Source organism: Amblyomma mixtum, chromosome 10 (assembly GCF_055824585.1).
Source record: "Amblyomma mixtum isolate Tamu chromosome 10, ASM5582458v1, whole genome shotgun sequence".
NCBI classification, from domain to species: domain Eukaryota; kingdom Metazoa; phylum Arthropoda; class Arachnida; order Ixodida; family Ixodidae; genus Amblyomma; species Amblyomma mixtum.
In genome coordinates, this window is record NC_143021.1 from 72,647,749 (window position 1) to 72,670,562 (window position 22,814).

The 22,814-nt window shown below is 47.9% G+C and overlaps 1 pseudogene; it reads right to left on the reverse strand.

Annotated features, from left to right (window-relative positions):
- Window positions 1-20,683: 20,683 nt before the first annotated feature.
- LOC149326102 (uncharacterized) lies at window positions 20,684-22,229 on the reverse strand (annotated as a pseudogene).
- Between the last annotated feature and the right edge of the window lie 585 nt (window positions 22,230-22,814).

Genomic DNA, 22,814 nt, shown 5'->3' on the forward strand with positions numbered 1-22,814 from the left:
TCATCATTTGTGACATAGCTTCAAAGCGACCACGCTTTGTTTAAACACGGGTAGGAAAGGCGCGAATTTTTTTGTACACATTGAAGTGTGCTCGATTGCATCCCGGTAGGAATTTTATTGTTGCAAACCACTCTGTTCTGCCCTTGCGAATGTTCGTATTCAACTTAATTTGATGGCTACCAGTGACACTCGGGTTAAGAAGGCGTTGGTTATGATTATAATGGCGGAATAGAATGTGCAGTGCCCATTATCATGAAGGGATCATGAAACCCGTCGTGGTGGCTGTGTGGCTGTGCGTTCGTTTGCCGTTCGCAAGCTATCTGATGTGTATTGCCCTCCGCATAAGCCGCGTGTTACTTTCAGCGAAATTTTCTATCGTGCTCTCAAGTCGGCTGACAATCAACCCCTGGTGATCATTGGGGATTTCAACGCACCCAGTCTACATTGGGGCTATCACTTCGAGAAATCCAGGGGACGCAAGCTGGCGGAGCTCATCTCCACCCTTCGTCTTACGTTGCTCACGGATCCGTCTTGCCCACACGTGTGGGCAACTCGGTCACCCGTGACACGTGTCCTGACTTATCTCTGGTTAGGAACACTACAAACGCCACATGGGAGAACCTGGGGGATACCCTCGGCAGCGACCACTGCCTTCTCCGCATCACGCTTTTGGCGAAGGCAGCCCGTAAAAAATGGGGCCAGGCGAAAATAACCAATTGGCACCAATTTCCAATTCAGGACGTCCCTCCGGTACTATTCTCTGACGGCTATGCGGAGTGGGCAACACAGGTCACCAACATACAGAAACAACACACGCAAACACTTCACACCACCGACGAGATCCCCGCAGTGGACAATCACCTCCTGCATCTGTGGCAGGCGCGCCGGAGCTTAACAAAACGATGGAAGAAACACAAGACGAATCGCAAGCTTAGAGCTCGTATTGCACAACTTACGGAGCAGGCTGCGGCATATGCCGCCCAGCTCACAGACACCAATTGGATAGAACGCTGCAACTCGGCAGCGCGTCAGATGAGCTCGAAGGGGATTGGCGTCTCTTGCGCAGCCTCATCGACCCTTATCAAACGAAAGGGGAGACGCAAAAACAGCTCCGGCGGGCTCTGCACGGGTACCAAGGTACGACGGCGCAACTTGCGGACACTTTGTGCGACAGGTATCTCTGCCGCACAAACGACCCAGTTGGGCCCGAGTACACGTACTCCGGCAAGCCAAATCAGGATTTAGACGCCCCTTTTGAGTTGCATGACCTTAAGGCGGCCCTGGCTAAAATGCGCCGAGGTGGGGCACTGGGTCGGGATCGCATAACAGTGAAACTGTTGGCGAACCTCTCCGACTGTGCATATCTTCATTTGCTACAATACATAAATCAGATCTGGGATGGGTGTCCGCTCCCACTCGAATGGAAAACATCCCTTGTAACGTTCATCCCCAAAGCAGGTAAAGCCGTGACTACGGACAACTTGAGACCCATCTCATTAACCTCGTGTGTGGGAAAGCTCATGGAGACGATGGTTCGGGATCGCCTCTCTCCATACATGGAGGGTAAGGGCCTCTTTGCAGACACTATGTTCGGGTTCCGCCCGCACATGTCTGCACAGGATGTCCTACTCCAACTACACAGGGACATAATACGACCCACAGCCATGCAACAAAACGACAAGGCCATTCTCGCCCTCGATCTTAAGGGGGCGTTTGACAATGTTAAACATGCCACCATACTCTCTAACTTGAACACCACTAACTGCGGGGCGAAGGTCTTCGCCTATGTCAGAGACTTCCTCTCTGCGCGTCAGGCACTCCTCCGGATCGAGGACGAGGAGTACGGCCCGTACTCTATGGGTACACGAGGTACACCACAGGGGGCGGTGTTATCACCGCTCCTTTTCAACATCGCCATGATGCACCTGCCCGGCCGACTGGCTCAGGTAGATGGCATAAAACACGCACTCTACACAGACGACATTACAATCTGGACCACCGAGGGGACCCTTGGGGAGATAGAGGACCGCCTTCAGCAGGCCGCCACCATAGTCGAAGCATATGCTGCCGACTGTGGTCTCCAATGTGCTCCCGCCAAATCAGAGCTTCTACACCTCAGGACAAACCACAAGGACAACACGTCTCTACACATATCTCTGTCAGGCGGTCCCATCAGAGAAGTGGCAGAGCTCCGGATCCTGGGTCTGTTCATCAATAACAAACTTAGGCCGGACTCTACTACAGCGAAACTCAAGAGCATAGGTGAACAGGTAGGGCGCATGATCCGCCGTGTTTCCAACAAGCGGGGTGGTCTGCGGGGCAGGGACGCGCTACAGCTCGCCTATGCCTTCGTGACCAGCCGGATCCTCTACGCCGTGCCGTACCTACGCACCACCAAACAACAAGACGAGCGCATTGACGCCATCATCAGGAAGGCAACAAAGCGAGCACTGGACCTTCCGGTGGCTACCTCCAACGCCAAACTGAAGGCGTTGGGAGTGGTAAACTCCTATCAGGAGTTGCGGGAGGCCCACCTCGTGAACCAATATACGCGGCTATCGCAGACGGTGCCTGGGCGCCGCCTGCTAAACCGCTTACACATCCAACACACATGCATACCAGAGGGGACGGAGAACATCCCGGTGCTGTGGCGCCACATGCTCTTGGTCGCTCCGCTCCAGCGTAACATGGACATGGCTTCACATGAAGGCCGACGACAAGCGCGGGTTCGCACGCTTGAGAGGCAATATGGGTATAAAGAGGGCGTCTATTACGTGGACATCACAGGGCCGTCGCCCGCGGGATTCTTCACGGCTGCCGTAGTCCACCGGGGAATGAATGTCGATGGGCTATCTTTTCGGGCCCCAAATTCAACACGAGCGGAGGAAGTCGCAATAGCTCTCGCTGCCGCCGATCCAAAATCGAAAACGGTTATTACAGACTCTCGCCGGGCCTGTGAACATTATCTTGCAGGCGAAATATCACCTCTGGCCTCGCAAATTCTAAGACGCGCTCTCGCCGATCCAACTCGCACAAAAGTGATCTGGGCTCCTGGCCACCAGGGTCTACGAGGCAATGAGGCCGCTGATGCGGCCGCCCGAGCGCTCACACACCGGGCTCCTCATCCTAGCTCTCATGGCTCAGAAGCTCATAAACCGCTTCTGCGGTTCCGCGAAATCCTAATTTATCATTGCGACAGCCACCGTCTCTACCCGGCACCTGCCAAGGGGCTGAGTAAGGCGGAGGAGCGAACTCTGCGGCGCCTGCAGACAGGAACCCTTCTCTGTCCTGCAATAGCAAAACACTTCGATCCGAACACAGATGGGCGCTGCCCGCACTGTGGAGAGATCTGCGATATCTTTCACATGGTGTGGGCATTTACTCAGAATCCTCACCTTCCCCCCCCCCCCACTCTCACCCGAGAGGCATGGGAGACTGCCCTCCTCAACTGCTCCACACTGGAGTCCCAAAGGGCTCTGGTCAAGCGGGCGCGAGACGGGGCCTCGTCATGCGATGTCCCGGACTAAGGATACCGACCATGCAGCAGGGTTATTTTTTTTTAACCCTCAAGCTCAAAGTTTCCCTCAAGCTCAAAGTTTTTCACCACCACCACGCCGACCGCGGCGGCCGCACGTCGTTAAAGTCAAAATACAAAGACGCCTGTGTGCTGTCCTAAGTAAGCGCACGTTAGAGAACCCCTATTCGTCCAAATTAATCTGGAGCCCTCCACTACGGCGACCCTCGTTGCCCATATATCGCTTCTGGGCGTTAAACGCCGCAATTTACAAGTAATAATGTGGCGGAAATTGTATTGGTTTCATGAAATTCAGTAACTGCATGCATAATATATTGTCGATGGCATGTTTTAAGGCGGAAGCCTTTAATGCCTCATCGTTGTAAGCAGCAGTCGTCGACAGAAATGTCACGCTTTTCAATTGGTCGAAACGGTCATGACGTCACAGTGCGCGAATTTCAAACGGGGCCAATTTTACTTTGGCTACTAACCATGCAACCAATTAAAGGGATCGTATAGTGATGCTCCAAGTAAGTGGTACTGAGTTTAGTTGATTGCTTACTTAACCAATTAGCCTAATCAACATTTCTAGTCAGACCAGATAAATAAATAAAACCGAGTAACAAATTGGTCGAGCTCGGGAATCGAACCCCGGTCTCCGCAGTGCGAGACGAGCACGCTACCACTCCGCCATGCCAGCTCGATGTTTTGGTATGAACAAAGGCGCGTCTAGTGAATACGGTGTCTTCGTTCACTCCCATCTTCCTCCCTTCCCGTTACGGCGAGGTTTAGGTGTCCACTGAGATATGAGAGAGATACATTTTAAGGCGAAAGCCTTTAATGGCTCATACTGTCGTGACCAAGACGTGTTAGCAAATTTGTCCGCGTTTCAGATTGGTCGAAATGGTCGTGGCGTCATTGCGCGAGAATTTTGACGGGTGTCTACCGAAATATGTTAGACAGTACTGCACAATTTCCTTTCCTCAAATACAATTTTCGACTGGTGTCCACCGAGATATGTGAGACAGTTACTGCATAATTTTCTTTCCTCAAATACAATTTTCATTTTCTTCATTGCGGTCCCTCTTTCTTCTTTCACTCCACTTTCTACCTTCCTGTGTGGTGCGGTTCAGGTGTACACCGAGGTGACAGAGAAGTACAGCTCCATTTCCTTTCCTCAAAAAGCGTTCCGTTCAAAGGACAAGGCATCGCGCCGAACGGGCGGTGGCGTTCCATGGACTCCCTGGCAGCGCTACAACACGCGGTCACACTCCACTACTCAAGGCAAAGATTAAGCGTCATTAATTGGCTGTTAATTAATGCACCAACAGAATGTGAAGTGAACAATCGCGTCGCAGAATGCAGCACTCAGGATTTCGCCTTTCACCACTTTAGCCGCTAAAGTTCCTCATAATTTTTGTTCCAGGTTTTCATGAAAATATGGATTAATACTTTGTCAGTCAACTATGATTACCTGATTTCTGTTTATTTGATCAGGGCTACCCTGAGCTATTTCATTTGCTGTTTGCACTTGTATATGCCTTGTTTCTAAAGATTATGGAATTGTTGTGTTTTGCCTTAGGTCTGCAGTTGGTTATGAACTTAGAGAAAAATTAATGGAGTTGAGGGAACCGTGAAAATCCAGATGCATTACTGCATAGACTTGTTGGATCTGTCAAGCGTTTGTTTCACTATGATTGATAGCTACGACACTGAGGAAACCTACCCGGTGGTACTGCTCTGTATGTGTGCTGGCTGTTTGACAATGCAAGGAGAAGCGCAAGCGGACGTTGATGGGAGAACAGGGTCAAAAAAACAAGGATAAAGAAAAAACAACCGACGGTGGTGATTCCCTATATTCACCGGCTTTCGCACAACCTGAAGAAAGTGGCCAGCAGATATAAGATCAATGTGGTGCTTTCTGCTCCCTGCAAGCAGTCGCGCGTTTGCACTTTCAACAGAGTAAGAAAGGTTAAGCAGTGCAAAAAGAAACACCAAATTCGCGCCACTGAATGCACGGCTGATGTTGTGTATGTTGTTCCTCTAAGCTGCGGCAAGGAATATATCGGCCAGACAGGTCAGTGCTACAATGAAAGAGTGAGGAAGCACAAGATTGCTGTAAAAAATGGCTATGGCAGCCACATGGCCACTCACTGCAAAAGCTGCAAATGCCGTCCTGGTTTTGAGAACACCAAATTCATTGCAAGATCAAAAGACATATTAGAGCGTGAAATAATAGAAGCCTATTACATCAAGCAGAGGGGCGATATCTGCATAAGCAATCCATCTGTGTCATTGTCAGAAGAAGAGATTAGGTTTCTGAGTGGGTCTCTTGCAGCGTTATAATCATTGCTTTGGTCCGTTTGGCACGTGTATCTTTGTTAAATCACCCCTTGTATCTGGTTTGTCTGTATCTTTTTGCATGCAGTGTGGTTCTTTAGTGGTTTTTTCTGTGAATAAACTCAGTTGGAAGTTGGCGCCAGTCCTGTCCTGTTGTGTGTGCTGTCTTCGTTTTTTAGCGCCAGTACGCCTTTTGCGTAAACATGTCAAGGAAGTAGCCTCTTAGCAGGCAGGCCTCCTTGAATTTTTTCGTAAGCCACTCCAGTGTGCATAGCTGGTGTTGCCGATGAATTCACCCTGTACATTTCTTTTTAGGTAGAAGTTGTTCAACAGTGGTTTCCAGAGAACCTCCTGGCCTGCTCAACTTCTAAAGTTTCGGTAAGCACTTTTCACAGCTGAAATTTTTTTTCCCCCTTCACTTCATGCTTTCTTGTATGGATGCCGGCAGTTAGCAAAAATTTATTTCACGAATTCTGGTGTTTGCTTGACCTGACCGTTTGGTTTTGTCATTGCAGTGTGCACAGCTGGTGCTGTCGATGAATTCACCCTGTACATTTCTTTTTAGGTAGAAGTTGTTCAACAGTGGTTTCCAGAGAACCTCCTGGCCTGCTCAACTTCTAAAGATTCGGTAAGCACTTTTCACGGCTGACAGTGTTTTTTTCCCCTTCACTTCATGCTTTCTTGTATAGATGCCAGCAGTTAGCAAAATTTTATTTCAGGAATTCTGTTGTTTGATTGACCTGACCTTTTGGTTTTGTCATTGCAGTGTGCACAGCTGGTGTTGTCGATGAATTCACCCTGTACATTTCTTTTTAGGTAGAAGTTGTTCAACAGTGGTTTCCAGAGAACCTCTTGGCCTGCTCAGCTTCTAAAGTTTCGGTAAGCACTTTTCACAGCTTACAGTGTTACCCCCTTCACTTCATGCTTTCTTGTATAGGTGCCGGCAGTTAGCAAAAATTTATTTCACGAATTCTGTTGTTTGCTTGACCTGACCTTTTGGTTTTGTCATTGCAGTGTGCACAGCTGGTGTTGTCGATGAATTCACCCTGTACATTTCTTTTTAGGTAGAAGTTGTTCAACAGTGGTTTCCAGAGAACCTCCTGGCCTGCTCAACTTCTAAAGTTTCGCTAAGCACTTTTCACAGCTGACAGTGTTTTCCCTCTTCACTTCATGCTTTCTTGTATAGGTGCCGGCAGTTAGCAAAAATTTATTTCACGAATTCTGTTGTTTGATTGACCTGACCTTTTGGTTTTGTCATTGCAGTGTGCACAGCTGGTGTTGACGATGAATTCACCCTGTACATTTCTTTTTAGGTAGAAGTTGTTCAACAGTGGTTTCCAGAGAACCTCTTGGCCTGCTCAACTTCTAAAGTTTCGGTAAGCACTTTTCACAGCTTACAGTCTTTTACCCCCTCACTTCATGCTTTCTTGTATAGGTGCCGGCAGTTAGAAAAAATTTATTTCACGAATTCTGTTGTTTGCTTGACCTGACCTTTTGGTTTTGTTAGACCTGCTACAGTTTGCCAAATGAGCAAGGGTTTTAGTTAATTTTAAGGAAGGAAGGGAAAAGAGAGAAGGCGATAATTGCCTCCCCCCGGGCCTGATTGAAAACTGCCTATGTGGACCTGTCTGAATGAATTCCTGCATGAGCACAGGTATGCATGCCAGCAGATTATGAACACTGGAAACTTGACTTTACATTGTTCGAGTTTTTTAGACAGTAATAACTGGAATACTGAAGGGAAAATAGCAGTGTCATTATAATGGCTCAACTAAGAGAAGTCAAATATGTAAGCCTTTCGGAAGTAAGAGTGGTTTGTAAAGCGAGGGCATTTCGACTGATCTCATCTAAGTTTCAAAAGTAAAGCAAAATTTCTGCTATTTTATTCTTTTATTCTACTTACAGCAGCACGCATAAGAATCATAAATGGAACACAGTATACATGAGAAGTAGTGCAAAACGGGACAAGGGACAGGGAGAATTTTACGTGTTTACTGATCCCAGTGTCTGGCCTCGATCGAGCATTTATCCAAAAATTGCACGCATCCACACTCCTTACAGTGCAAAACCAGATTACTGCCATCAAAAATTTTCAAGTTGATTTTGTGTTCACGAAGCCTCTCAGTCAAGCAACGACCAGATTGACGAACATACCGCTTGCCACAGGAGAGTGGGATGTCAACAATGCCTTCAGTCCATTTCACGAGTTTTTTTCTTGTGATTAATGGTGCACTGCAGCTTTTGGGGACGTTTATCGGCGGGCAAAGTTTTTTGGGATAGCGCACCTATTTTTTTAGGGGCTGAAAAACATTCGCTTTGTCCCAATTTTCTTGAGGTTTTGGGTCTGGCAATGAATGTAGGGAATGATGACAATTCTGCCTTTCTTTTTTTCTGAAGTTGCAGACGGTAGTTGATCTTCCTGGTGCTTCTTCAGTATGTCTTCAAGGACAAAAACACAGATATCAGCTGGGTAGCCTGCTTCACTGAACCTTGAGAGTTGTTCGTGACAGCTCTGGCTGATGAGGCGGGGGCATGACTTTTGCAGGACATTTTTTAAAGAAAATAATGACGTTTTATGAGTTTAGAATGTGCAGCAGTGTAGGGGAGTGCAGGCTGAAGATAGGTTATTTCAGTAACGACTGAAATAACCTACCTGCAGCCTGCACACCCTTACACTTCTGAGCATTCTAAACTCATAAAATGAGGCATTATTAATTCATGTTTGAAAAATGAACTGGAAAAGTCATGCCCCCCCCCCCCCCTCATCAGCCAGAGCTTTCACGAACAACTCGCAAGGTTCAGTGAAGCAGGCTACCCAGCTGATATCTCTGTTTTTGTCCCTGAAGGCATACTGAAGAAGAAGCGCCAGGAAGATAACTGCCGTCTGTACCTACAGAAAGAAAGAAAGGCAGAATTGTAAACGTCCCCAAAAGCTGCAGTGCACCATTAATCACAAGAAAAAAACTCGTCAAATGAACTGAAGGCATTGTTTGACATCCCACTCTCCTGTGGCAAGCGGTATGTTGGTCAATCTGGTGGTTGCTTGAATGAGAGGCTTCGTGAACACAAAAACAACTTGAAAACTTTTACTGGCAGTAATCTGGTTTTGCACTGTAAGGAATGGGGTTGTGTGCCATTTTTGGATAAGTGCTCGATCGTGGCCAGACACTGGAATCAGTGAACATATGAAATTATTGAAGTAGCGTGTATCGCTGCTTTGGAAGATAAATGTGTCGGCAAACCATCTATCTCTCTGTCCAAAAGAGAACTGGCCTTCTTAATCGCTGAGGTGCACGTGTCCGTAGTTCCTCGTTGACCTGATTTTCATTTTTTTTTCGGGCGCATGCGCCTGTTTGCCCTCACGGTTTACGTTCGTCTTGGTCGCTTGGGCTCTGTCAGTCGGAAGTTAGCGCCCGTGTTGTGTGCGTCTTTCTCTGTCCCTTGTCCCATTTTGCGCTACCTCTCATACCATGGATCACCGTTACTGACTCGCCCAAGTTTCTACCCTTGTGAATGATATACAGTTATTAGTTGCTGGCTGTCTTGTGTATTTTTCGTCTGCTTACGTGCACTTAAGTGAGAAAAAAACATTGAGTGCTGAAAATTGACATTAATTTTTCTGTTCACCCAGTAACCATGGCCTTTTTTATGCCCGCTGTGGAGCGCTACTGCAAACATCTGTGTTGGAGTCATCATGGGAGACGGCCTGGTGCCTACCATGTATATGGCAGACAGCTGTCAATTTTTCCTGCCATGTGACAGTTTTTGTTCTCTTGAGGTATTTGTCATGTGTTTTGATTGAACGTGTCACTTTTTTTTAATCCTAAGAAGCAGGTATGTATTACTGAGGCAATAAAATGTTTGATTCTTGGATTGAAGCCATTTCTTGCTGTTTTTTTGCGCTCAGAACAGATCCTGCATTAAGAACCAACTACATTGGCTCTTTTTTTTTCTTTAGTCTGAATTCTACTTGTAGTTCTAACGCAGTTTGCCTGCCCAAAGCTTTCATCTTGCAGTAAGCATTGCAAGACTCAGATTTGCACAATTTACTTATATTTACGCAGCAGTCAAAGTTAAAGGTATTTTACGAAGAGCTCATCTTGATGTCTCACGAGCAATAAGAGCTCAGTTTAAAAGAAGGTACAGATCTCTTGCACGCTTGGGAGAAAAAATGTGTATTGAGGGTATATGAGAAAACTTGTTGCTGTGCTCTCTTGTCCTTGCCTCGCATTTGGCAGTTGTCTACAGATTAAAGGAGTGTTTGCATTTAGCAGAAGTCTAGTTACCAGGCAGTCAATACATGAAATGATGCAGCAGTTTGCTTTGCACTCTTGATATGCAAAATTTTCTTGCAAAAGAAACTGCTGCATTATCCATGAATTAATTACCTGGTACCTAGACTTCTGCTGAAGAAAATATACTTTTAGTCTGCAGACAACAAGCCAAATGTCAGACAAGAGGGGCAAGAGACAGCAAAGCATAAAATTTTCGCACACCCTCAATGCACATTTTGTCTCCCAAGCATGGAAGATGTTTGTACTTTCTTCAGTTCTTATTGCTTGTGAGGCGTCAAGGACGGGGGGGGGGGCTCTTAGTAAAGTGCCTTTCATTGAACAGCATTAGATTAGCACCGATACAAAACACCTAAAATACATCTATATAAAGCTAGGTAAGACCTCTATTAGCCAACTACTAGCATCGGATACCACAGCTACAGAAGAGCTAAAACACTTCTTTACAGCTAAACAAGGTATCGGCTAGAAGTCTACAAGATGTCAACAAAAACCTCTTGTAGCCGACAGATAGCGTTGCATTAGCCTAGGCTACAGGAGGTCTTCAAGACATTGGACGGCTATATAAAATCTTGGCTATGCTTCTATAAGACGTCAAAAAATCTTGGTGTAGATGACTTATAGATTTCTACAAGCACTTTTTGTGTTTCGTGGGTGGTCGTGAAGTGAAGCACTTTTTAGTACTTTGTCCCAATGTTCCTTGTTCTGGGCGTAGGCGTCACTTGATGCACAACCACAAAGCATGTGGGTCAAGTCTGCACGTTCACTGCACTGGTCACACACATGTTGTCCGTCGTAGTCTGGGTCGATGTGCTTCATGCGCCAGGGGTTGGGGTATGAGTTCGTTCGGAGCAAGCGTAACGTGACCGACTGGCTGCGGGTTAATTTCTTATCCGGGAGGGGAAACGCTCATCTGCCTAGATAAAAGTGCTTAGTGAGCTCGTGGTACGTGAATAATTGATCCCTGTACTCGATATGTGGAGCAGCGGGGGAAACCGGAGGGACGCGGCCGATGAGCCCTCGCGCCGCCTCGTGTGCGATTAACACTTCTTCTTGGGCGAGTTGGTGCATACTTGATTTGAAGAAAATAGCGCCAGAGCATGCAGACCACGAAAAGACAAGGACGAGACACAAAGCGCTATAACGAGATCGTGTGCGATCTCGTTGAGATTCCGCAGGCCACCCCCTAAGCTGCCCATGTGTGCCGGGAACCATACGATGGAGTGATCGGTGATGTTACTTCCGCCTAAGGTCCGTAGCGTCGTCTTGTCTATTACGCCCTTGGCGAAAGCTCGAGTGGCTGCTCTAGATTCGCTGTACACAGTTGTGAAGCTCGAGTCTTTGAGAGCTAGTGCTATCGCTGCTTGTTCAGATACCTCTGGTTTCTTCTTGAAAGGTGTGAGTGAGTTACGCGTTCGCCCGTGTCCGTCGACTACTGCTACCGAGTAGGCATGCTTTCCCGGTATGTACGCTGCATCCACGAAAGCTGTCTGGTTTGGAAACCTTGCCGCGTCCGCAGCGAGGGATTTGGCGCGGGCGAGTCTTCTTCCTTGATTGTGGATCGGGTGTACGTTCCTTGGGAAGGGGAACACTTTAATTGCTTCTCGCACGACTTTAGGTAACTGCAGGACGTTGTCCCTTTCTTGCATTGTAGTTCAGGCCGAGCTTGACGAGAATCTCTCTGCCCGCTTTAGTGCTTGATAGGCGTGCGATCTGTGCCGTGTGCTGTGCCTCGATGATTTCGGCAAGGGTATTGTGCACTCCTAGCTGTAAGAGAAGATCAGTGGAGGCATTATCGGGAAGCCCCAACGCTGTTTTGAAAGCTCGACGTATGTGTACTTCGAGCCTTTTCCGATGTTCTTTTTTCCAGTTGAGCATCGCAGCCACGTATGTGATGTGACAGAGTACAAAACACGCGAACACGCGAAAGACATAGAAAACAAGTCACGCCGAAATAACATGGTCATTCATTTCGCAGATTGCGACAAATGTGAGGCGTTTTTAGACCAAACCACTATCATCGCTAAGTATAGAGACCACACCTCACGCCTGATATCGGAGGCCTTTCACATTCACACATTAGGCAACTCATGTGTAAGCCAACCATCGGTGGCTCTATTCCCACAGGAGATCGCTTTTCTTAATCATTGATGATATCCCGAATGTATGCCTTGTCATGTTTACACCGCAGTTTTCCCTTCTATGCTTTATATTGCACCCCTCTTTCGCGATAAACCATTTGGTTGTTAGTTCAGCGCATGTGTTTGTCTCTTCTTCCGTCCCGTCCGTCAGCGCTGTTTTGCCGTACCATTCAACATGAACCAACCAGCCCGACTCAGCCCTCTCCTAGAGTACAAAAGCGTGGACCATTCTAATGGCGTTGTCCTCGCTCTATCCCCTGTGCCTATTCATGATGCGCCGAAACAACCGGATCGCGTTTGAAATCTTGATCGTGATGTTGTCCAACATTGCCGAGTTGGACCCGCTGCTTTCGATGATTAGACCTAGAATTCGTATTTTGTCAACCGCAGGTATGCGATTTCCATCCCTGTCGTGTAACTCTATGCATGGAGTGGGGTGTCTGCGCCAGTCGTTGGACGGGCGCCCTGGTCTTGGGGGGTGGTATATCAGCAGCTCCGATTTTCTGGAAGAGCAGCGAAGTCCCATTGGGGCGAGATGGGCCTCGGCAACCCTTCTTGCATGCGAGCTTCCAATTCCGCATCGCTGCCACCGGTGCTCCAGATGGTGACGTCGTCTGCGTATATGGTGTGCTCCACACCAGCAATTTCACCCAGTGCGCGAGAAAGCTTTGTCATCGCCAAGTTAAATAAGAATGGTGAAAGTACTGAGCCTTGTGGTGTTCCCTTATGGCCCAGTTCAAAGCTCTCCGAGGCGTGCTCGCCTATCCGGAGAGTGGCCGTTCGATCCTCCAGAAATGCCTTGACGTAGCGGTAGAAGCGTGTTCCGAGATTGTGGTCAGATATGGCTTTGAGAATGGCTTGATGTTGGATGTTGTCAAAAGCTTGTTCCACGTCGAGTCCCAGCAGCGCCTCGGTATCTCGTGTGGGGCGATCCAACAGACTTTTGAATTGAATTGAATTGAATCCAAACTTTATTTCAAAAATGTGCACATTCTTTAGAATGAGCCACAGGCCAAAAGCTAAAGAAAATAGCTTGAAAATGCCTGTGGCTCATCTAAGAGCCATTACAACATAATAAATAAGATAAACACATTCATACAACGGTGGCAGGTCGCATACGAGCACACTATAGAAAGAATTAATATTTACAATTGAACGGATTGCTACACAGAGATGTAGTTTGAAACTAGAAAAAAAAAACAATTAAAACTGAACAAGATGCATTTGAAAGTTACACACACTGCTGGGTTGATGACAAATGGGAAAAGGACACCGATAAATACACAAACTACAATATATGATAAGAAGTTATGGAATATTATTTACAAAGTACACTTTTAAATCATGTGGTCGGAGGTTATACATGCTAAGCTGGTTAGATTCGTAGCTGTTTAGAACATTAGGTACAAGAAAATTAAGGGCTTGTTTACCATAATTAGTTCTAGTGCGTGGAAGTGTCCATTTTGCAGTTGATCGGGTTTGAACATACTTTTCTATGGGCTTTAACATTGCGATATTTCTTGATTCGTAGCATAGCGTCTTTCGTTGAGAGACCCTGCCTGTAGCCTATCATATTGGAGGGGAAGTACTCCTTTTCTTCTACGTATTCCGATAGTCTACTAAGTATGACGTGTTCGGCTAGCTTTCCTAGGCAGTACGTTAGTGAGATGGGCCTTAGGTTTTGTAGGCCCAGCGGCTTGCCTGGTTTTGGGATGAGGACCATGTTTGCATGTTTCCATTCGGCAGGAAGATGGCCAGTTTTCCAGGCTTCGTTGATTTGTTGCGTTAGGAACGTGATCGAGCTGTCCTCTAAATTTCGGAGAGCCCGATTTGTGATACCATCAGGGCCTGCTGCAGAGTTACTGTTGAGTTCGTGAATAGCAAAGTGCACTTCGCTTTCTGTGAAGTCCGTATCTAGCTGCGAGTTTGGGGCACCGTCATAGTTCTTCCTTTCTAAGGTACTGGGTAGCCCCGATTTAAGCGGTAAGTACCGTTTGGCAAGGTCATCCACAAGGACTTCGGCAGTAGTGGTTTGCTTCGCGCAGTGTACTAATTTACTGAGCCTGGTCCGTTGCATAGTTTTGGACTTTGTTCCGTGTTCGTCGAGGAGGTGTTTTATGAGCCCCCACCCACTCCCTCTGCGTATTTGGCCGTTGAGGGAGTTGCAGACTTTGTCCCATTGTTGTCGGGAGAGATCCACGCAGTATTCTTCAATGGTCTTGTTGAGTTCGGCCAGTTTCCTTCGTAGTCTTCTGTTGAAACGTTGCCCCTTCCACCTGGCTAGAATGGAATGTTTGGCTTCGAGAAGATTCGCTAATCGACTGTCCATTCTTTCTACATTAACGTCCGTGGTAATCGTTCGTTCTGAGGCTACGATGTCGGCTTTGAGCTGCTTGGTATGGGTGTGCGAATAGTGGTTTTTGATTCGAAGCGAATTCGAAGCGAATAGCAATTTTCTTCGAATAATTTCGAAGCGAATAGTTCGAATAGTACTTCTGGCACTAAAAAAAAAGGCTGAATGACAGTAGGCCTTTCCAAAACCATTTATTTTCCTAACACACGATGCCATTACAAACTGCACTGAGGCTTTATTTAAAACCATGCTTCAAAATTTTAAGAGAGCACCTAAAGTGAGTTAAAAACAATTTTTACCGGTTTGGTAATAAAAAGTTATAACACATAAAAATACCGCCTGCTTTCTAATAAGAAATTAAGAGATAAAATACAAAAAATATCAGTATAACAGAACGGTGCCAGTAGTACAACCAGTAACTGAAACCATAGGAGTAACTGCACTACACTGCAGCAAGAGCACTGAGAACAATAATGAAAAAGAAGGACATTCTGCACTACCGGTGACCAGTGGTCGAACGGGTCGAATGTCTAACACTGAGCTAGGCAATCACGTTCGGTGCACCGACTTGCCACTTGCGTTGCTTGCGTTTCTATAGTTTAGGATCCTCACTTCTTGGCTTGGATTGCGCCTTCTTTTCGGTTACGCCGATGGGTCTGCTGCGCCCAAAGATGTTAAAATGGAACATAGGCTGACCGGACCTCCTAGCAGCACTGGTATCCAAAGCTCCCACAGCACCGACAGGTTGGCCGTACTGTCGGGGACATAGCGTTCAGGACTCGCCGCGCGTGGCTCAAATGCATCGTCATCACCTTGCGGCCGGAGATTGGCGCGTCTATTTCGCTATCCGAGGGGTGCTCGTGTGGAAACGTCGGCTCTGCTCTGTCTCTCTTTGGTTTAGGGCGGCAAACTGGCGCTCTTCCCGGCCTATGCCGTCACTCTGACAAGGCGTGTCGCACGATCCATTTTTTTTTGCATTTCACTAGCAGCTCGCGGCTGATGTTTGCCGGAGCGTTGCTTCGCTTATCAAACTGAAGGATCGGAACATCGTTCCGGTTTCTAGCGCCGCAAGCGAAACTTCATTCGCACCGCTCGCGCCTCCTGGCAAAATTGTCCCCGGTAGTACCTCCGAGCAGCACTTAGCATCGCGCTTCCAAGAATGCTCTGAGCCTCCAACGTACCGGAGTGCCCGAGTTGCGACGACGGAGTGCGGCACACCACCGAAGACGGCTAAATGCCCTGATTACGACGGCGTTCCGTCCCCACCAATGCGCAAGCAGTCAGAATAGCAAGAAAAGACGCCAGTCATGGATGGATGCGATCATTTCGATCTACTAAAGTTCGGCAGTCACGTATGCGTACGCAGCCTCCACGATGCCGAGCGTTAACGGCAGTAATCCTCCACGGGTGCACAATAAGCTTGGCGTTATCACACGCTAAATACGCCCTTCCCATTGAAGTAAGTATACACTTCGGCGACATCGAGTCCCCGCGCTGCCGCTGTATTTTTCTCGCCTCCGCCGGTAATATGATGGCTTGCCTCAATGCTGCCGAGGGAACGGTCGCCCATGTTCGGTACGCATTATTCGTCACCTGATAGGGTGAAGCGATAGTGCGGTAGGGCTGCGTGATCTGTCCTATCAGATAATCTTTTCCGCAGCTCTATTGGAAAAAAAAGAGGGCGGGGGGGGGGGAATGAACGCGGTAAGGCGATGCCCGCGTTCGAATACTTGCGGCGTCCGAGCTCATCAATAACGTCACCGCCAGCCAGAGTATAAAGGGTTCGCCGACAATAAACGGAGGTTTCTTGTTTTGAAGCTTAGACGACTGTCGGCTGTGTTCTTCCTTCATTGCGTCTGCCTCGACACGGTGGCAGCGACGCGACTTATGGCAGCCTTAGTGCGGAGGTTCGAAGACGGCGAGAACGCAGGATCTTTCGCAAGAGCGCGTCGCCCTCACCTTTCTTTCGTTTGTCGCTGGGTTCGCACCCCGGCCTGATCGTGATTTGCGTATTGACTGACCCCCGAGCGCTGAAAGCGCGATAAAATAAAGGCCATCTATGCGGCAATACTCGGAACCGAAACCACATAAAACACGCGGGCAAGCGTCCCAGTAACACTATTCGCGCGAGACGAATACTTCGAAATTTCGAATACCGAGAATTCGGTTCGAAGCGAATATCGAATACCGTACTATTCGATCGAATATTCGAAATTATCGAATATTCGCACACCCCTACTGCATGGTCCAGCTCGTTATCGTTTGCTTTGTGGTTTCTCCGGATGAGTTGCATCGCTGCGTCCGTACTGCACGAAATTTGTCCCAATCGATTAGTTTGTACTCCCTTTGCCTCTTTCCTGGTATCTATGCATCAATTCGGAGAATATAGTGGTCACTGCCAAGGTCGATGCCCGAGTTGTGCCAAGCGCATTTCCCTAGGCCCCGGACGAAAGTGAGGTCCGGTGTGGTGTCTCGACATGTGGAAGTGCCACATCTCGTTGGGGTTTCCGGGTCTGTGATCAGCGTGAAGTCGAGATCGGAGGCTGTCGTGAGATCTCCCTTGCTAGAGGGATACGCGTAGCCCCAAGCCTTGTGTGGGGCGTTGAAATCTCCACCTAAAATCAGAGGACTATCTTTGGCGATGTGCGCAATCTTGCCCAGAATGCCTCTGAACCCTTGCCTCGTATCCTTAGGGCTGCTGTACAGATTTGTGAGGAAGATGCTTTGCTTGTTCCCTACGTGGTCGTTCGGTATGATCTCGATCGTAAGGTGCTCTAGATAGCAGGCTGTGTGGCGGATGTCATGCCGAATGTATGGGATCTTCTTTCCAATCAGTAAAGCGACGCCTCTGCCTTGCTCGTTTCTGTGGGCTTCGACCTTATAGCCTGTAAGGGACAATTCGGTTGTGAGTGTTTCTTGTAGCAGGATGACGTGTGGCTTCTCGGTTTCTGATTTGACCATCTGCAGGAGGACCGCCCTTTTTGAGGCGATCCCCCTGCAGTTCCATTGCCAGACGCGGAGATTGCGTGTCTTATTTGGCACTGCCATATTGACCGTTGTAGCCCCCTTCGCTTCCAGTGAGACCGTCGCGAGGTGGGCTTTGCGTTCCGATGTGTTGTGAACTCATCCTCTCCGTCGCCGGTACTACCGTATTGTTCAGATACATTTCCATTTTCTGTACTCGCGCGTGCTAAATATGTCCATTTTCTCGTTCATTCGCACCATGCTCTCGTGCATTAGCCTCATATTTTCGCTCATGGCGTCCATGGCGTCCTTAACATTTGATCGCACGGCTATTCGCAGTTGCGTTACAGCGCGCTTCTTAGGAGGCGGGCATTCTTCGCGTTGTTCTTCCTGTCTAGCCCGTTGTGCTCTAAGCGGTGCGGGCCGGGCTCTATTATTTTACTTTCCTTTTAGACAAGCCCACCCTAACATATGTCTTATGACGGTTATGACGGTGCGGGCAGTGCACTTTTTTCTTATTTCTTTTTTAAGCCCAAACTAATATCTGTCTCTCATCCTCAACGAGTTGGGGAGTTTCCATATCGGTGGATGGCTCGGGAGTCCGCGTTGGTTGACTGCTGTTCGCTTTACCTATCTCAGTTAATTCGAGTTTTAGCTGATTATAAGCGGCTTTTAGCTCTCTTAGTTCCTGTTCTAACATAGCTATCCGTTCTTTATCTGGGTTGCGGGACTCACTTTCCTTTGGAGTGGTCGTCGTAGCGCCTCTCACCTTGTCCGCCCACGTGCCATCACCTCCGTTGTTCTTTCCACCGAAGCGCACCTGTGAACGACTCCTGCTTGTGCTGCTCCGCGATTGAGAGCGGGAGCGGCTGCGTGCCGACGTCTTGGACACAGATCGGCCTCGCTCCGCGTGCTGCTTGTCTTCTGCGCCTAGCTGTGCTATCTCTTGTTGCTCCAGTCACGCTCGTTGTCGTCGAGTGCGTACTACGTGTGGAATCAGATAGCGTTTCCTACACACCTTGTCCGCCGTCGTGTGCAAGCCCCCGCACAGCTTGCATTTCGGATCGCACACGTGGGATGAGGTGGGGTTAGGAAGGCCACAGCCCCTGCATTCGGTGGAGCCCGGCTCGGGGCAAACGTCCGCACGATGTCCGAGCTTGCCGCATACGTAGCATACGTCTACTTGTCTGCGATATAAGTAGCAGGGTACCAGCGTGGGTCCATATCTAACGACGTTTGTGACGCGAAGGCCATCAAACACATTGATCACTGACCCTGAGTTCTTGATTCTTTTCGCCGCTAGTGCCAAGGGGTTGCGGTCATTTACGATGTTTCTTTCAATCGTTCTGTGATCGTCGGCCGTGTCAATGCATCTGATTACCCCTTTGCAGGTGTCGCTTGGGGCAGTTTCGTAAGCGCTGACTGCGTACTCTTTTCCGGCTATTCGGATAGCCTTTACATCCGCGTACTTGTCTGCATTCTCTCGAAAGGGCGTGCTCGCCACCATGATGTTCTGCGTAATATTGGGACATATAATGTCCTCCGTAGTCTGCTCAGGATTAAGTTCAACTGCTTCCATGAGGGCTTTGCTCACTAAGGTAGGTCCGATCTTTTGTAAGTTGAAGCCGCCCTTTGGGTGAAGCACTATTTTGATGTTGTCTTGCGGTAGGGGTGGCATGCGTGAGGCTCTTATCACCCTGTTCATAATGTTAGGAGACGTGCGAGAAGAGCTCACCTGGCCGTCGCATGCTTTCTGTGAAAGTTGCGCAGTGGATGATGGGGCGCGTTCCTTCTTCTTCGTTTTCCGGCTGGTCACCACTTTCCAGCCCGTCTCGTCCTCTTGTCCATTAGCTGTTGCTGAAGTAGCCGGCGGTGCTGGTAAATCCTCCGCAGAGCTATCCATTTCGTCGGTAGAAGTTGCCATTCTCCTCCTGTCGCGCCCGGCGCGAAGGGCGGGTGGCGTCTCGCCGAGCTAGCGCGTTCCTGGACCGACGCGCCTGCTGCGCGTCGGCTGGGACGCTAGCGTCAGGCGTGCGCGCCTAGGCGCAGTTCGACGGCGGCGTGGACACGGCAGAAAAGTACTTGTAGATTCGTCAGAAATGATGGCCCACCTCAAAATTTGGTATCCATGGATTCCTTGCAACCTCACGGAACTGCTGGTGCAAGAATCGAAGAGGCCGGAACGGCGTATTCAATGGGCCCGCGCTCCTTGCAACGCTCGCCTTGGCGCCTTGTGACGCTTTCCACTGCAGAAGACAGATGGCGCTACTGCCGCCCTTCAGAGATATTGTTGACAGCCGTGCTGTGCGGACGTAGGTTTAGGTGCTCTTCGGATCAGGGCTGGGCAAGATACTTCAATATAGTATCTTCGATACGATACTCGATACCTTTGAAAATTGTATCTTCGATACCGATACAACATACTGAACCGAAATCGATTTTCGGTACAGATGCTCGATACTGTATCATCGATACTTCGATACATCACTAAAATATCAAATATAATAAAGGTTATATTACGACTAACAAAATTTGCATAACTGAAATCACTGTCTAATAATGCCGGTAATATAACTGGCGAACTTAGGAAATGTACGCGTGATTTCTGTAACCTTTAGTGTATTTCGATAGAGCACTTTTCCTGAAAGGACTTATAAACGAATCCGACCGCATGGATCTGTTGAAGCTACGCTGTCTGCGCAGTTCGCCTTGTTAGAATTTTACTTTGGAATAAAGCCATATATATATGTTGAAGCGATCGCTTCCGTAAGCAGCCTAGTGAAAAATCATTTAACCCAAAGTTCCTCATACGAACCAACCTGTGAGCACTTGTCTATATGAATAAACCTGAAACGTTTTCTGTTTTCGGTTCGATACTATAGAGTACTTACCCGATGGCCTGTGCCTTTGATCAAACTAAATGATGCAAGCTCCGTGCGTTCGGGAACTGAACAGTTAGTTTGCCAGTACTGCGATAACAAACTTCTGAAGCTGAAAACTATTCTTGAAAAGCTAGAATGAACACAGCAACAAGTAAAATGGCTGAACGTTTTTATTAGGCAAAACGTATTCGTTACGTTTACTTGAAGGTATTAAGTAACAACATTTTCTCGAACCACCGGTCCGAAAGAGCCCCGCGATGTGGGCGCGCTATAAGGGAGGCAAATGAAAAAAGCCTCTCTACAGGAGCAGATGAGCACGTCGCAGTATTATACTTGACGAAGGCGCCTCTTATCAGTGGATAAGAATGAAGCATAGCCACATCAACTCGAGGATCTTGTAAATAATTGAGAAACTGAAGCTTCACTAACGTCTCCTGAGAGCTACGGCTGGTTATACCGCTTGTCTCTTCAAATGAAAAGAATGCGTCAGCTGACGCATTTGATGTTGCTGGCACCGATGATCCCACTGCATCGCGTGCGGAAGAGTGCGCTCCTTTAACTGTGCTGGCATAGTCGACAACAGCTTTTTCTGTAAGCTTCTGAGCATGACGGCGGAAGTCTTCTATTTCTGCTGGCAACCACCGCAACTTGAAATAGGGGTGTAGAACAGCAGGAACTGTTGCGTCTTTTGCACTCGGTTTCATCTTCAAAAGATGGTCGAATCTGCGGGTGAATCCATTCTTAACTGCATCCAAAAGTGGCTTGCAATAAACATGGTCTGCAGCATCTTTCTCGTGAAGCTTTGATTCCACTTGAAGAAGAGTTGGGAGCAGTTCCCCGAAGAAGCAGTCAGCTTCAGCTTGGAGGCGTGTCAAAGCAGAGGCGATGGGCTGCAAGACATCGCAGTACTCAAGCAGAAAGGCGAAGTCCCTTTCTTGGAATACTTGCAGCTTGAGAGTGATGCATAGGTCTCGAAGCTTGTCCTTCGATCAAAGAAGGTCTTTGATGCTGTCGTATAAAGAATTTCATCGCATCACACAGGGTGGTTGTAAAGAATGCCCTAAGGCGCTCACGATCATCTCGGACGACTTGGGCCTTCGGACGCAGTTCCAAAGTGCCGAACATCTTATCATGCCAGATGAGTGAATGCGTTCAAAAGACACTGTCGACAAAGCCACTTTAACGTCGGAAACTGCCACAAGACTTAGTGTGTGACAAGCACATCGGACATGACGAGGCAATGTAATTACGTCATCTTCGAGGCCAAGATCAGGTTCTGTCACCGACTCGACGGACAAGTCGTCTGCGGCTCCATCTGCCAGAAAAAAGGTGCTTTCATTGAAAACATTTTCCTAAGAACTTTCAGAAGTTAGAAAAAAAATTATTCATCTCGCATAATACAGCTAAATGAAAATACAAAGTGTTCGGCTTTGCTAGAAACCACATTTGATAACATTGGGCTCATTTTCGAACGTTTGCTTTTTTTTATTTTAGCTGGAATGTTCAGGGGCTAGTTTCATCCCGTAAGTGACAGTTAAAATCTCAAATATTAAGACGTTAAAAACAGTAAAGCCATGAAAGTTTACGTACCTTAAGGTGAAGCTTGAAATTCGAAGTCGAGGACCAGGCACCGCTGATTGTTGTTTTACAAAATGAGCACATGGCCTTCACTTTGTCCTCATCAGATGACGTGACAGTGAAATATATTCTATCCAAGATGGCACACCGAAGTTCGTCAGCCATAGCTGCTGCTTAACCGCGCGTACGCGGCGAGGGCTACTGGCATATACCGCAAACTAGAAACACGTGCGAGCAGTCGCACTGAAATGGGACGGCGGACAGTCGGACGGCGCAGAAACGTCGATCCAGAAGTGGAAACTTGGGAGTTGGCTAAAAAGCAGCGAAGGTGCTGCCGCCCGTCTTGTACTGTCGCCTGAGCGAGGGGTTTTTTGTATCGAGTATCGTAAAATACACGACACTCTAAAAATGCATTTTCGATACCAATACTCCGATACTCTAGTTTTCAGCACGCGATACCTAATACCGATACTCAAAATGTATCGGAAGATAGTATCGAAGATACATGTATCTTCGATACTGCCCGTGACTGCTTCGGATCACGCGTGGAGACCGGGACCGGACCGACTGCGAGAGCGACTGCGTAAAATATATGAGCACTTTCCTTTAATAGTTTTAAAAGTGTGTTTAGTTTTTTAGGCTGTTAGGGGAAGTGCAGGTTAAGGAATAGAATTTAGGTCAGTGACCTATATTCGGCCGGGACTATTTGGCCGGCAGTTGTTTCAGTGCTTTTTTGTGCGTTAACTTTTA